Source organism: Bactrocera tryoni, unplaced genomic scaffold (assembly GCF_016617805.1).
Source record: "Bactrocera tryoni isolate S06 unplaced genomic scaffold, CSIRO_BtryS06_freeze2 scaffold_232, whole genome shotgun sequence".
Classification (NCBI taxonomy): Eukaryota; Metazoa; Arthropoda; class Insecta; order Diptera; family Tephritidae; genus Bactrocera; species Bactrocera tryoni.
The window spans coordinates 5,107-23,136 of record NW_024395958.1 but is presented as its reverse complement, the minus strand read 5'-3'; the positions used below and the strand labels follow the sequence as shown (position 1 = coordinate 23,136).

General features: G+C 36.5%; 1 pseudogene; it reads left to right on the top strand.

Moving 5' to 3' along the window:
* Positions 1-5,430: 5,430 nt before the first annotated feature.
* LOC120780208 lies at positions 5,431-7,059 on the top strand (annotated as a pseudogene).
* The last annotated feature ends 10,971 nt before the right edge of the window (positions 7,060-18,030 follow it).

Below are 18,030 nucleotides of genomic sequence, written 5' to 3'. Positions count from 1 at the left end.
TCAAATGAATCCAAAACCAATATTTGTACCAAGGGTATTAAGCCCTGCCGAAAAAAATTTAATCTATAATATAAACATGCAAAATCAAGCACCAACCAGAGCAACCAATCCTAAGCCACCAATCCCTATGGAGGTGGACCCTTCAATACACTCACGAAGAATAAACTATATGAATCGACCGAACAATACGCCTATAGTAAGGCCATCCAATTTTTCTTCAAATATCCCTAAGAAAGCCTAAAAATTATTTAATGTCCAAACAGAGGACGAGGAAATAAATTTTATGACATACGCCTGACTACCCGACCCTATTTAGAACTAACTTTAAAGAACGGGGATATCGCGAAGTTCCTTGTAGATACGGGAGCTAATAAAAACTTTGTCTCCGAAAAACTTTCAAAAAATTCAAAGAAACTTGAGTGTCCTTTTAAGGTTCACTCAGCCACAGGTCAAGTAAATATAACCCATAAACTACGTGGACCATTCTTCGGAAGTATAGGTATTACAAATAATTTTGATTTCTTTACATTACCCAATTTAAAATCTTTTAATGGCATCATTGGCGATGATACCCTAAAAGAATTGGGAGCAATCATATTTATATTAGAAATAAGAAAAAACTTTAACTTCGGCTGCACCGAAGCTAATATACCCTTCACAGGTGCATTTCTTTTGGTAACTCTGTGTTCAGTTTGTATGAAAGCTATATGCTATAGTAATCTTATCGGAACAATTTTTTCGGAGATTACATTGTTGTCTTTGTAAATAATCTATACCAAATTTGGTGCAGATATATTGTCAAATGAGAAAGTTTTCCATACAAGAACTTGATTCCGATCGTTCAGTTTGTATGGTAGCTATATGCTATAGTTAACCGATCTGAACAATTTCTTCGGAGATTACATTGTTGATTTAGGAAATAACATATTCCAAGTTTCGTGAATATATCTAGTCAAATGTGAAAGTTGTCCATACAAGAACTTGATTCTGATCGTTCAGTTTGTATGACAGCTATATGCTATAGTTAACCGATCTGACCAATTTCTTCGGAGATTTCATTGTAGCCTTAGAAAATAATCTATACCAAATTTGGTGAAGATACATTGTCAAATGTGAAAGTTTTCCAGACAAGAACTTGATTCCGATCGTTCAGTTTATATGGGAGCTATATGTTATAGTGGTCCGATATCGGCCGTTCCGACAAATGATCAGCTTCTCGAAGAGAAAATGACGTTTGCAAAATTTCGAAAGGATGTCTTAAAAACTGAGGGACTAGTTCGTATATATACAGACAAACGGACGGACAGACAGACAGACGGACATGATTAAATCGACTCAGCTCAACATACTGATCATTTATATATATACTTTATAGGGTCTCCGACGCTTCTTTCTGGGTGTTACAAACATCGTGATAAACTTGATATACCCTGTTCAAGGTATAAAAATTACACAATAACCCTCAAGGATGTGGTACTGCCACTAAAACAAAATATCTCTAAACAAATAAATAATATTCAAGAAAACCCCTATGAACATGAAGTTAAGGAAATGATAAATAAATATTCGGACCAGTCTCCGACAGTGGGACAATCGATACAACTGTATTAGCAGGAATTAGAACAACAAGTGAAGAACCGATATATGTATACAAAATCATATCCTTACCCAACCAACCTACGGGGGGAAGTAGAAAAACAAGTAAAAGAACTTCTAGATCATATCGTTACGATTTGTACATTTTTGAAGGTAGTTCCTTAAAAAAATTCCTTGAAACCGCTGATATTTTTGCTCAGAATATCAAAATGATTGGAGATGTTAATGTCCCCGTATTACTTATTGGCGATTCAGCCTTTCGATTGCCGCGTTACATGATGAAGCCTTTTCCATACTCACCAAATCAACCAGTGTCTGAAAAAACATTTAACTATCGTTTGTCCAAATGTCGCAGATTTATAGAGAATGCTTTCGGTCAACTAAAAGCCCGATTTAGAAGAATTGGCAGAGGTTTACCGGTAGCTCCAAAAAACGTTAACGTTATAATACATGCATGCTGTATTTTGCACAATTTTCTAAAAATTGAAAATGATGAAATTCCTTCTTCGTGGATCCAAGATGCTGCAGAAATAAGTACAGAAATTCAACCACATCACACTACAAGAGCTGGGGAAAATGATGTAACAGCATCGGCTATAGCTCTGAGTTTTCGTGAGTATAGATGAATAGAGTAGCAGAAAACAAATATTAGTACACATAATTACATCCATTTTTTAAAGAGATCATTTTTTATTTAAATTCATTTTTTGTTACATTATATAATGTTTTAAAACTAGAAAATAACAAAACATTTCATTAAATAACGGTTTAGGACTAGAAAATAACAAAACATTTCATTAAATAATGGCTTAGGACTAGAAAAAAACAAAACATTTCATTAAATAATGGCTTAGGACTAGAAAAAACGATAAAATTATTTTAAACTAAAGTTTCTCTGCGATGTTCTCCATAAGGGTTAAAAATCTTTCGGACAAATTATTGTGCTGTCGGACAGTCTGAATTATTTCCTCTGAAACGTGCTTTGTTTCATTCATCTAAACAATGATGTAATAAGGCCTTCAAAGAGTACGTATAACTCCCCATTGTGGATTGTTCCAAAAAACCAGGTCCATCAGGAGAAAAAAAGTATAGAGTAGTTGTTGATTTTAAACGACTAAACGCAATAACTATACCTGATTCCTATCCAATACCTGATATAAACAACATTCTCGCTAGCTTAGGCGAATGTAAGTATTTTACTACACTCGACCTTACATCCGGATTCCACCAAATCAGGATGAAGGAAAAGGACATAGAAAAGACAGCCAATGGTAAATATGAATTTACTAGGTTGCCATTTGGTCTTAAAAATGCCCCTTCAATTTTTCAGAGAATGATCAATGATGTTTTCAAAACGCTTATAGGAAAAGCCTGCTACGTTTACATATATCGATGACATTATAATAATGGGAAAAACTAAAGAGGAACATTTACGAAGTATTGAAGATGTGTGCATGCTTTGGTACAAATCAAATTTAAAAGTCAATCTGGAAAAATCCAAATTTTTTAGAACAGAAGTAAATTTTCTAAGTCATATCGTTACCGGTGAGGGTATTTTGACAGATCCTGACAAAATATCCGCGATTAAAAAAATTCCCTTCAGGAATTAAAAGGTTTCCTGGGTTTAGCATCGTATTAAAGGAGATTTATAAAAGACTTTGCAAAAATTGTCAAGCCACTTACCAATTTAACTAGAGGTGAAAATGCACAAATAAAAGCAAGTCAATCCAAACGGATACGAATTCCACTAACAGAGGAAGGCTTGAAATCACTTAATGACATAAAATATTTACTCACATCTTCTGAAATTCTGGTATTCCCAGACTTCAACAAACCCTTTATTCTGACGACAGATGCTTCCAATACTGCAGAGGAACAGGAACAGACCCATAACTTACATCTCTAGATCACTCAATAAAACCGAAGAGAATTACTCGACAATAGAGAAAGAAATGCTCGCCATAGTAAGGTCCCTCGACAAATTAAGGACTTACCTGTATGGAGCTAAAAAAATAAAAATTCTTACTAATCACCAGCCACTGACGTTTACATTAAGCAACAGTAATAACAATGCCAAGTTAAAAAGGTGGAAAGCAAGGATAGAAGACTATAATTATAAACTAATTTACAAACCAGGAAAAACAAACGTAGCCGCCAATGCGTTATCACGGCTGCCAATAGAAGTTAATACGCTAACATCCAAAGATGAAAATTCACAACATAGCGCAGAAGAGGATATCTCAAAGCTCATTCCTCACTGTGAAGCTCCAATTAACGTATTTAAAAATCAAGTTATATTTACAGAAGGAAAGGAGGAAATTACACACGAAGAACCACATCCAAGCTTCCACAGACACCTCATTAAATGTGAAGTTTACGATAAAGAAAACCTAAGTAAAATCTTGAAAAGCGTTCTAAACCCAAAAATAATCAATGGAATTAAAATCCTAGAGAAATACATTTCACAACTACAGCAAATATATCAAGAAAATTTCTCACAATTTCGTATCAGGATAACCCAGAAAGTAGTTACCGATATCGCAGACGAAAATGTCAAATTTAAAATAATAGAACAAGAAAACAAAAGAGCCCATCGCAATGGTAAAGAAAATAAAGACCAGATATTGGAAAAATACTATTTTCAACAAATGACTAAACTTATTAAAAAATATACTAAATCATGTGAAATTTGCGGATGTAATAAGTACGACCGGCATCCACAAAAACCCACGTTACAGGCAACACCCATACCTTCGTACCCAACAGAAATACTGCATATCGACATTATAGAAATGTCCGGCGAAAAATGTATCTCGTGCGTTGACAAATTCACTAAATTTGTAAAATTTTTCAGGATAAAAAATAAATCAGTACTGCATATCAGGGATAAATTGATAAAGCTTCTACACTATTTCACTGTACCAAAGACTTTGGTCATGGACAATGAAGGCAGCTTTATAAGCCCAATAACTCTGAACTATTTAGAAGGGTTAGGAATTGAAATCTATCTAGCACCACCTCAGAAAAGCGAAGTCAATGGTGCGATAGAACGTGTGCTTTCCACTATAATTGAAATAATCAGATGTCTCCAAGTAGAATACCCTGATTTCTCTATTAAAGAAATTGTCAGCATTGCCGTTGACAGATATAATAACATGATACATTCAGTTACGAAAAGAAAACCAGCTGATATTTTCTTTGGAAGAACACAGATAATCAACTACTAAGATTTAACAAACTTTAAGGAAATAGTTAATTCTGACCTTCGAAATGAAATAGCCAGAAACCGAAAAAAATACACTAAATTATCACAACAAAAATAGGTTAAAAATAAGAAACAATAACTACTAAAGATAACAGAAAGATTCATAAATCACATTTAAAAAACCAATAGCCTTGACAGACGACAGCGTTAACCCTGATTAACTGCGCACTTAATTAGATCCAAATTTATAGGTGACAGACAGCAGCGATGCGAGTTAGCGAACAGCTGATTGGCATATTAATAACATTTTCAATTTGATAAAACAAAAGTGGATAGAAGACAAGCATTGCGATTGTTAGCCGCACAGATGGTGCAAAACCACAATTTGTAAAACCAAAGAATAAAAACATTACTAGTGAACCTGCTTCAAAAGATTAAAACGATAAATGAATTGACAAAAGCGATACAGGAAACTAGTACCAAAGTGGCGTCTTCGGAAATAAAGGAAAGAAGCGCCTGGAAATTTGTAAGTTTAATATATTATATATATATATATATATATTTATATACATATATATTTATATACATATGTTATTAAGTACAGTTTTTGGGAGTACGATGTCAAAAAGATGGATGACATCCGATTTAAAGAAAACTTTCGTCTAAACAAAGAAGCTTTTCACAAAATATGTCCAACAGCAACATGCGACTTTGCATTTCACTTCAGAAAAGAGTGGCTATTGCGTTGTATGCGTTAGGTTCTTCAGCGGAATACAGAACTGTAGCAAGTTTATTTGGCGTAGGACGCACCACAGTTGGGAAATAGTTGTGGATTTTTGCAAAGCTGTATGCACAAGTTTATCGGATTGCATCAATTCCTATCCCCAAGCACAGAAGAAGTAGAGCGAAATGTACAAGGTTTTGCACACCTTGGTTTTCCGCAATGTTTTGGAGCAATAGATGGCTGCCACATTGTGGTTCAGCCGAAAAAGGAAGATGCGATCGATTATTACAATTATAAGGGGTGGTATTCGGTTGTTCTGCTGGAAAGTTGCGACTATAGGTAAATTTAATATATGGTACTTATTGGAAATATTTATATAAATTCTTTCACTATTTTATAGATCAAAATTTACATATATACATGTTGGGTCAACTGGAAGAAATAACGATTTGTACATTTTTGAAGGTAGTTCCTTAAAAAAATTCCATGAAACCGCTGATATTTTTGCTCAGAACATCAAAATGATTGGAGATGTTAATGTCCCCGTTATACTTATTGGCGATTCAGCCTTTCGATTGTCGCGTTACATGATGAAGCCTTTTCCATACTCACCAAATCAACCAGTGTCTGAAAAAACATTTAACTATCGTTTGTCCAAATGTCGCAGATTTATAGAGAATGCTTTCGGTCAACTAAAAGCCCGATTTAGAAGAATTGGCAGAGGTTTACCGGTAGCTCCAAAAAACGTTAACGTTATAATACATGCATGCTGTATTTTGCACAATTTTCTAAAAATTGAAAATGATGAAATTCCTTCTTCGTGGATCCAAGATGCTGCAGAAATAAGTACAGAAATTCAACCACATCACACTACAAGAGCTGGGGAAAATGATGTAACAGCATCGGCTATAGCTCTGAGTTTTCGTGAGTATAGATGTATAGAGTAGCAGAAAACAAATATTAGTACACATAATTACATCCATTTTTTAAAGAGATCATTTTTTATTTAAATTCATTTTTTGTTACATTATATAATGTTTTAAAACTAGAAAATAACAAAACATTTCATTAAATAACGGTTTAGTACTAGAAAATAACAAAACATTTCATTAAATAATGGCTTAGGACTAGAAAAAAACAAAACATTTCATTAAATAATGCCTTAGGACTAGAAAAAACGATAAAATTATTTTAAACTAAAGTTTCTCTGCAATGTTCTCCATAAGGGTTAAAAATCTTTCGGACAAATTATTGTGCTGTCGAACAGTCTGAATTATTTCCTCTGAAACGTGCTTTGTTTCATCCGCAACCCTTTCTAATATCTCAGTTTGTTTTTTTAAAACCTTTAACAACTCGGCGTTAAATTTACGTTTTCTTGTTGGAGATGAAGGTGATGGTGACGGCAACGAAGGTGGCAGCAGACATGATGGCGATGGTGACGGAGGTGATAATGGTGGGTCGGACGGCGGCAACAATTGGGTTAATGTTGAATTCTAAAAAAAAATAACTTTATAAATGCATGTGTTTATATAAATAAAATAAATTCGTTTTTTACCTCGGAATACGAGTATGTCTCTATGTACAAAGCCGAATTAACGGCAGTACACCCTACTATGCGATTCACAGCATTTTAATGCCTCCAAGGCGAGGGACTACCACCAGAAGGGCCAATTTTGGTTTTCTCCTCTCTGAAAGTAGAGTTATTAATGTGTTAAAAAGAGATATGTAATATTGGAGGATGGAGTCATGTGTAGAAGTTCACGCAAGTGAGGAAAGTTCTCTGATCGCCATTCACTTGGGAGTGGCCAGAAACGATTCTTTTACACATGGCTTAAGCAGCTCACTACTTTCGGTCTTTGACCAAGTATCCTCTGGGTAGCCTAAGAACATCCGTTCGAAGGCGAGCTAATGTGAGAAGGCGAAACATCACCTCCGCAGGGTTGAGCGCTGTGTTTGGGACCCGCCACGTAAATAATCTTACCAATGAAAATTAACAATCAGCCCCCTCCTTTTGATGACGACCATGGCAAACGAAATAAGGACTACGATATGAGGGCATGCACCTGGAATGTCCGGACCCTTAATTGGGAAGGTGCCGCTGCCCAGCTGGTGGATGTCCTCGCGAAAATAAAGGCTGACATCACCGCCGTCCAAAAATGGCCATATGAAGGAGCGCAAGTTTGATGTTGGATTCGTGGTGGGAGAGAGACTCCGTCGCCGAGTACTATCATTCACTCCTGTGAATGAGCGTCTAGCCACAATCCGCATCAAAGCGAGGTTCTTCAACATATCGCTGATTTGCGCCCACACCCCGACGGAAGAGAAGGACGATGTGACCAAAGATGCCTTCTATGAGCGCTTGGAGCGCGTTTATGAGAGCTGCCCCCGCTACGATGACAAAATCGTGCTTGGCGACTTTAACGCCAGGTTGGGCAAAGAAGGTATCTTTGGCACTGCGGTCAGTAAATTCAGCCTCCACGACGAAACATCCCCAAATGGATTGAGGCTGATTGACTTCGCCGGGGCCCGAAATATGGTTATCTGTGGTACTAGATTCCAGCATAAGAAGATACATCAAGCTACCAGGCTGTCTCCGGATCGAAAAACCACCAACCAGATCGATCATGTTGTGATAGACGGAAGACACGTCTCCAGTGTTTTAGATGTGTGTGCGCTCCGAGGACATCGACTCGGATCACTATCTTGTTGCAGCCAAGATTCGCACCCGCGTCTGTGCAGCAAAAAACACACGCCAACAAATACAAGGAAGGTTCGACGTCGAGAAGCTGCAATCACAACAGACAGCCGAACGATTTTCTACTCGGCGTGCACTCCTGCTCTCTGAGAGCACTAGTCAACACCTCGGTATAAGGGAACTGTGGGACGGAATTTTAAATTCCTTACGTACAGCTGCAACCGAAACCATTGGTTTTCGGAAAGTGCAAAAGAACAGCTGGTACGACGAGGAGTGCCGTGTCGCAGCGGAGAGAAAACAGACTGCCTACCTCGCAACGTTACGATCGACAACAACACGTGCGGGATGGGATACATGGGCTTACAGAAGGTTTCAAGACCGGGGCATACTCTTGTCGAACCCCCAAAGCTGATCTAGGGACCGATGCCCAGAGCATACTTAAATTATGGAGGGAACACTTCTCCAGCCTGCTGAATGGCAGTGAACGCACAACGCCAGGAGAAGGCGAACCCGATTCCCCAATCGATGACGATGGAGCAGACGTACCATTGCCCGACCATGAAGAAGTTCGAATAGCAATTGCCCGCCTGGAGAACAACAAAGCGGCAGGGGCCGACGGATTGCCGGCCGAGCTATTCAAACACGGCGGCGAAGAACTGATAAGGATGCATCAGCTTCTTTGTAAAATATGGTCGGACGAAAGCATGCCCAACGATTGGAATTTAAGTGTGCTATGCCCAATCCATAAAAAAGGAGACCCCACAATATGCGCCAACTACCGTGGGACTAGCCTGCTCAACATCGCATATAAGTTTCTATCGAGCGTATTGTGTGAAAGATTAAAGCCCACCGTCAACAAACTGATTGGACCTTATCAGTGAGGCTTCAGACCTGGAAAATCAACAGCCGACCAGATATTCACCATGCGCTAAATCTTGGAAAAGACCCGTGAAAGAAGAATCGACACACACCACCTCTTCGTCGATTTCAAAGCTGCTTTCGACAGCACGAAAAGGAGCTGCCTTTATGCCGCGATGTCTGAATTTGGTATCCCCGCAAAACTAATACGGCTGTGTAAGCTGACGTTGAACAACACGAAAAGCTCCGTCAGGATCGGGAAGGACCTCTCCGAGCCGTTCGATACCAAACGAGGTTTCAGACAAGGCGACTCCCTATCGTGCGACTTCTTCAACCTGCTCCTGGAGAAAATAGTTCGAGCTGCAGAACTAAACAGAGAAGGTACCATCTTCTATAAGAGTGTACAGCTGCTGGCGTATGCCGACGATATTGATATCATCGGCCTCAACACCCGCGCCGTTAGTTCTGCTTTCTCCAGGCTGGACAAGGAAGCACAGAAAGTGGGTCCGGCAGTGAACGAGGGCAAAACGAAATATCTCCTGTCATCAAACAAACAGTCGTCGCACTCGCCACTTGGCTCTGACGTCACTGTTGACAGTCATAACTTTGAAGTTTTAGATAATTTCGTCTATTTAGGAACCAGCACCAACACCACCAACAATGTCAGCCTGGAAATCCAACGCAGGATTGCTCTTGCCAACAGGTGCTACTTCGAACTGAGCAGGCAATTGAAAGGTTAAGTCCTCTCTCGACGAACAAAAGCTAAACTCTATAAGTCGCTCATAATTCCCGTCCTGCTGTATGGTGCAGAGGCTTGGGCGATGACAACAACCGATGAGTCGACGTTACGAGTTTTCGAGAGAAAAATTCTGCCAAAGATTTATGGTCCTTTGCGCATTGGCCACGGCGAATATCGCATTCGATGGAACGATGAGCTGTACGCGATATACGACGACATTGACATAGTTCAGCGAATTAAAAGACAGCGGAGGTCATGTTGTCCGGATGGATGAAAACACTCCAGCTCTGAAAGTATTCGACGCAGTACCCGCCGGGGGAAGCAGAGGAAGAGGAAGACCTCCACTCCTTTGGACGGACCAAGTGGAGAAGGACCTGGCTTCGCTTGGAATATCCAATTGGCGCTATCTAGCGAAAAGAAGAAACGACTGGCGCGCTGTTGTTAACTCTACTATAATCGCGTAAGCGGTGTCTACGCCAATTAAGAAGAAGAAGAATTATTGAAAAAACTCACCTGTATTTCTTGGTCATGTTTTGCCCTTTGCAGTGAATTTCCTAGACGGTATATTTTTGTGCCACTTCCTGTGAAATCTCATTGTATATATGAGCATTTCCCTTTGCACGCCGGAGGTCGTGGGAACGTGCCTCTCATTTTTCCAGCAGCTCCAACTCATCCTTTTTTCTGCCAGCCATCTGAAATTAAAACCAAGATAGAAATTTTCGTTTAGAAGGCAATGCAAAATACTAAAATTACTTACTTTTTATCTTTAATCGTCGCTTTTCAAAATAACTTTGTTTACATTTAAACGTAAAATGGCTGTCACTGTTTTTATTTTTCACTCACAATAGTATACAGCTGTCAATTATTAAGAATTTTGCCAACGAAAATCTCACAAGCTCCCTAAAATTTTGAGAGTTATGTTTGGATTTAGCAACGGAGTTAGCTGCGGTAACTCCTGAATTAATCCCGAAAAATGCAATTAATCTGGTTTAACGCTGCCGTCTGTCAATGCTATAACTGACATTTACTCTTTAGACTCTTACCTTATTGGACAACTGCAACAGTGGACACCTACGAATATGACAGCCCACTCGTGACGATCAAACAAGGAATCGTTCATTCTCAAATTCTAAATAAAGAAGATATCGCAAATATTCTCTCTCAAACTGAGACATTACCTTTTAAAAATTAACTGCAAGCACTCAAATATGCAGAACCTTCTATGATTATTAAAGACTCACTTCTTTTATATGTAATTGCACTTCCAAAAACCGAAGATACCCTTTACAATAATATTATCATATGTTCGACTGTAAAACACCTTAAAGGAGTATACTTAGAATTCACCAATCTTTTCATATGCCAAAATGACAAATATAGCATACTTGGAAATTGCATTGAAGTAGATGATACTACTATATGCAAGAGAAACCAACTTAAAAACTAAACAAAACCCATTGCATTTCACAGATCCTTAGCGGAGAAAAAGCGCTTTGCGATTACCAATATGTAAACCAAGCTATAATTGAATTAATTAGTGAAGGAACAATATTTCTCTCAAATTTTATTAGAAACATTACTCATACTCTTTTAAACTAAATGGTACTTTTCTCATTAACTTCTTTAACGAAACTATAAATTTGAATAACGCTAGTTACACAAACTGGCAAACAAGTTCCTATAAAATCTTATCCGCAATACTTCAGAATAACCTAACGGAAGATGAAATTAAATTAGATTTAAACTACTTACATAAACTACATTCAAATAATGTAAATGAACTAGAACGAATAACATCCAAAAACATTTTTTCAAATAGCTCAAGCTTCTTGGCAATTCTTGTTGCAGTAACACTATCATTAGTTTTATATATCATACTCAAACCAAAAAACAGAAATTCATTTCTTATCCCACCAATAATAGATTACCCACAGCTTTCAGTAGCCAATAATTCTTAATCAGCGAGACGCTGATGCTTAAGAAGGGGGGAGTTATCACAGCTAGCATAGCTAACAAAATATACAACAACATAGTTGTCGTAGCTAATAAAATATCCTGGCAAGAATGTTGCAACTATAAACAAAAATTTAATTCAGCAATATTCTGCAAATAAATAATATCATTGTTGCTCAATAAAGTTGATTTCCAAAATTTACAACAACAGCACATTTCGTCGGCACTAAACCAGAGCGGAAGCCGTGCCGCCGCAATGTAGGCCGTCTCGACCAAACTGAGTTTTGCTTTTTTGCTATAATTATTGCTTACGATATCATTAGAGTACATATATAGAAATAAGTACTAGTAAGTAAGCATTCGTACATATGTAAGTTCATAGTAAACTAGCGTACCCAGCACGCTTCGCCGGACTATATTTTGCTCTATTTTAAAGTAAAATTAGAACATTAAACATTTAATTTATCTCTTAATTATATTAAATTATTCAATTATCTTCATATTCATTTTCTTTTATTCTCTTTTTGAGCGGGTGACGATTAATATACACTCATATACATACATAGATGTAAGTAAATATAATACATTGATACAAAAGTATATCGGGCTCAAGTTAATGCCAGAATTGAAAGTACGACGCATGGCTTAAGCATTAGGGTGGGTCGATTCCGGACTTTTTTCGATTCGGGATTTCTAATAGTGCGGAAAAGTTGCCTTAGTACTTCCTGATTCCAATGCAACTTTTTGTTTTGAGATCGGATTGCATCTTCAACCCCAACTTCGGCCTTTAAATTTCGGAAATTCGCCTAAAATCGTGAAATTGTCTACCTAGCGCCTGAAATACGTATCTCATGGCAAAATGTATGAAACAAAAGTTATTTGTCACGTCATTTGCTACCGAAATGGCATATGTGATCATGGCCGTAGGACGAACCGTTCCCAAGATACGAGCGAAAAGGTGGTGGCCACAGCGCAAGGTGAAAATTGTTGCAGCTCTCAGCTAACCTGTATTGGTCACCCAGAACCCACCACGTGGATGTGGCTGCTCTTCGGGTTCTTCCCAAGCCCAACCCAACCAACCAACCATATGTCAGGCTTGTTTTAGTCTGAATCTGTGTCAAATTTATTGATAAAATCAGATTTTGCACTAAACTTTGGCACTTGTTGCCTAGATTTCAGTGTAGAGCGTATAAAACGATCACGAGATTGGGGGCCAATAACCTTAGAAGATGCCTCTGTCACCAGTTTGACGGTTCTCTCGACTGCCACGGTGTGAGAGGGGAAATCACTAAATTTCCATACCTCTGCATTGTCTCCGGACAGCCCTTTTATGAGTTCTTCGTTAGAAACTGAACAAAGAACTGGTGGAACAGTCAAGGTAATAGTCTTCCAGTTAATCATATCGTAATAATTATTAGCTTTGAAGTTCAGCTTTGGCACTTTATTACATCTAACCCTTCCATTTACAGTGTCAGACTCTGCTTCTCTGGCTGCCAGAAGACGGTCACGGGCCAACTTTCTGACTTCTATCCGTTCGTCAGTCATCATATTAAGGAGAATGTTTTCTGGAAGAGCAAAGAAAGCATTCTGTTGAATGGATGATTCGACAACCTTGCGCAGTTTAGCAGGTAAGTATCTCGACCTTTGAATTGCAGCATAGAGATGGCGCGAGCCATCTTTGATTGAACTGTTGAATCTTATTGAGAACCACAAAGGTGAGTAAACTGTAAGTATGTACGTGCCCAAAATCTTTATTTCCTTTGTTGGTTTGTCAGTAGAAATGTATAATCTCAGAATTCTATTTGCACAGGTGAGCCAGCGAGATTTGCACATGTTACCAGGATGCATCGACGCTAAATCTGAGGAACATTGACCGGAAATAACAGCTTCTGATATTTTATAGAGATAAGCTTGGTCTGTGCTAAGTTCGGTCGGATTAATAACCTCAGAAGGTAATTGCCAGGATGGAAAACTTTCAAATTTGACAACAGGCAACTTCTCACAATCACGGAGCAGTTTACCTATGTCGCCAGAGAATGCATTTGGACTTTTTGAGACACCATCTATGTGTTCGAAAAGAGCACGAAATGGAAGTTCGTTGAAATGTAGAAGACAAACAACCCTCTGTAATGGCCTACCTATTCTTTCTTCTAGTTTCCGAATGATTCCACCTTTCCAACCTGTGTTCGTGTTGATGCCATCAGCACCGACAACTTCTAGATGTTCCACATCAACTGAATTGTCTTGTAAATGTTGCCATATAGCTTGCGTCTCATCCTCAGCTGACCCGGAAGGAGAGGTGACGTGGCCAAAGTAATGACAACCAGGTTCCGCTATAAGAGAAATATGTTCCTCTTTGACAGTGTCGCGGTAGTACTTTTCACCTTCGCTGACTTGTGTAAGTGTATTGTCTTTGCGGCTGAGTGATAGCACTCGGCGAAATCAACGTCAAGAAGTGTGGCCGCAAGCCGATTTTCACCTTGCGCTGTGGCGCGCCGTATTTTCGCTCGTATCTCGGGAACGGTTCGTCCTACGGCCATGATCACCATTTCGGTAGCAAATGACGTGACAAATAAGTTTTGTTTCATACATTTTGCCATGAGATGCGTATTTCCGGCGCTAGGTAGACAATTTCACGATTTTAGGCAAATTTCCGAAATTTCAAGGCCGGAGTTGGGGTTGAAGATGCAATCCGATCTCAAAACAAAAAGTTGCATTGGAATCAGGAAGTACTAAGGCAACTTTTCCGCACTATTAGAAATCCCGAATCGAAAAAAGTCCGGAATCGACCCATCCTATTAAGCATTGCAAATGTAAATTATCTGTGAATTAAGGACATTTATAAATACACAACAGGTATTTTTAAACTATTAATGTTGGTTAAAAATAAGGAATAAATTTAATGACCTGATGTTCACGCTCCAACTTTTTAAAATTGTTTTATTCTCTTAGCGAAAAATTAAAAAGCATTAAAATTGTACAATGGATAAATTTTTCACCTGTCTCATTTCTCCAAATGCTTCTAACTTACTTTTGGAACATTTAATGCCAATAGACTCTCTATTTATTTTATTGTGAATACAAAATTTTATAGATGTTGTGCATGATATTGAGATGTTATGTTCGGTTTCCTCAACGTACTCTTTTAAAATAATTTTTATTACTTTTAGCGTGGTTACACAAATGTGGATATAAAATATGGAATAAAATAAGGCATCAATATTTATTTATATTTCATTACTCACCCATTACTTGATTATTAATATTGTAGGACCAATTATTGTCTCAAAATATTTTATCCGCAAAACTGTGTAATTTTCCAAACTTAATCGAGATGACAAGATTAATGTTCTTTATTCTTACTTCAAATGTAAATATTTATATATAATTTAAAAAGATAAAATTGAATTTAATAGAAAATTAGAGATTTCTCCCAAAATAAGTTTTGGAAAAAATAAAAATTTCAGATAAACTTAATTTGGGCACAATTCCGATTTCTTTGGCACCGCCATTTTGAAGGTACCGGAAAGAGCAAGTCCTCCTGGTTAAAAAATATACAGTGTTAAAAGCTGCAAACGCTTAGTTTACGAGATATTCGACCTTAAAGTTCAAAAATTCGCAAAATTCGAACATTTCAAGAAGCTATTTCATCACATTAAATACACTTTATTCACATTTTTCTCTTCAAATTAATTAAATTACACTATAATCTTCTAAATAAATTCACATTTAACCCTTTAGAAGGTTTTTTACATAAGAAACCTTTATTTTAAAAATTACATTTTACACTCGTTTGAACCTCATTTGTTTACCAAAAATGACGACGAAATGGAGCGCTGCCATGTGATGATTAGCCAATTTGCTGAAATTCCTCTTTTTCGCAAAAATTCCTCTATTGATGCATATGGATATTTTCTTTTTTTAATTTATTAAGCAAATAAGGAATATTATATGTATATACATATGTATAAGTAATATTATATAATAATATTACGTAATAAAGTGTAAAGTATACAGTACAGTACGAAAACTCAAATTTCGTTTCAATATGAGCGCATGATAACCAAAAAATATAACCACTTTATCCCCTTTATACCCAAAACTCATATTTTAAATATAATAATATATATGTATATCGTCGGCTAAAATACAAACCAATGTATCATCAAAAATAAATGGAAATTGCTGACAGATATAATAACCAAAATTTATCCAATTTATAACGAAAACTAAAATTTTGAGTGCTTGATAACCATAAATTATAACCACTTCAATCACTTTGTAACAAGAAGTAAATATATTTTTTTATTTTTAACGCAGAAAGGAGTACTACGCGAAAGTACTTCAGTCACCCCGGGTACTCGGTCGGCCAGAGTTATTTTTTTAGATCAATAACAAACAATTTATAATATTGTGAGATGATTTTATTATGGTATAAAATTGTAATATGTATATAAAAATGTTATATTAAAATCATATACATATATGTATAATATTATCATACGATTTTTCTTATCTGTGTTTATGAAATATAAATCACATGTTATTCATATATGTATGTATGTATAAGGAAAAGTGTTCACATATTAAATTTTAGCTTGAAAAATCTTCTTTATAGTTTTTTTATCTACACTAATATTACAAAGAGGAAAACCTTGTACCTATTTTTGTATGTTTGTAATGAATAAGCTCAAAAAGTACTGGGTCGATTTAAAAATTTCGGTCACAAATAAAATGCTGCATTCTTCCAATTTGACATAGGCTACATTTCATTTTGAAAAAAAATAAGGATTTTTGGTAAAATTTGAACAATGTAACCGAAGGAGTAGAAAAATTAGTCTTAAAATGTCTTTCGTCGAATGCGCTGCCGAAACTATTAGCGATAGAACAAAATAATGTACAACAATATTGAAGAACATCATTATGTCTACAAAAAACTTCGCGGTGGCATTTTTCATTTTAAACATTAATGAACATGCTAACCAAATTCAAACTATGCTATTTATGTGTTTATATTAATCCTTATCCAAATAAATTATTTTATGGTCAAGTCCATTTAACTACCTATAAAATAGTTTTTAAATTATTAAAATTGGACTTTCCGTTCAAAAGGTATTACGAATTAAAAAATTCAAACAGTAAACAAAACCGCCATAGCGCAGTGGCCGTTGTTTGCGATGTAGTCTGAAAAGCGCGCCGGGCCAGAGAATGTAAAGTATAGAGAAGGTGCAAATTGAATTCTGTATGATGTTCGATTTGGCGGCTAACAGAGCCGATAGGATCAAAGTAAGGAATTCGCCGTTGTCGCTGCTATTTAGCAGAATTGAGCACGTGCAGTGGCAAAAATATATGTAAAACGACTGAATTCATGCCAGAATAAATAAAGAGAAATGCTTTGAAGAAAAATATACAAAACATTATCTGAGTCACATATGCGTGATTATTTTGTATTATATGAACCATTGTTTTCTGGAAAATGGTAAAAATTATAATTATTTTTAAAAAATCGGGAAAAATTAGGAAACGTTGCGGATGTTCGAGTCTCAATCACTGCGGCAATATTGCAAAGCATCACGCAAAAATGTAAAACGTTCGAGCAACTCAAATTTTGACATTTCTTGCGCGCAAAAGTGACAAAATCGGCATCAACAAAATTTATGATGGAAATAATGATGCAAGCGAAATCGCCTTTATTTTTGTTTATAACAAATTATTATCATTAATTGTGTTTCACGAGACATCCGAAAATGTTATAAATATATATCTGGAAGATAAAATCGAATTGTTTTAAAGAAGTTTGCGATTTTACTATTGCGCTTTTCTTTAAAATTTCAGACGTAAGCCACTTTTTTACGCAAAAAACTTTGTTTCCTTGCTTTTCTGTATTTAAGAAGCAAACTACACTCCCTATCCACCAAGTGATCCACTGTTAAATTGATTAAAAATTCATTTTTAAGACTTCTTAAACTTCACTTCTTCAATGCACCTGCAAAATATTTGAAAATATTCGTTTAAGTATCAGCTGAGTATCTGCAAAAAAACATCAGGGTTGCAATATTGCCGCAGTTATTTAATTTTATTTTTCTTTAATTTAATTTTTTAATTTTTAAATAAATTAATATTTCAAATAAATTATATTTATTTCGACTATTAAAAAGTGAAGAAGAAAATTGATGACCTTCATGAAATATGCACGACAGACTGCAAGCGACATCTGTCAAATATTAAAATACACACGTTCTTATGGACACAGATATGTA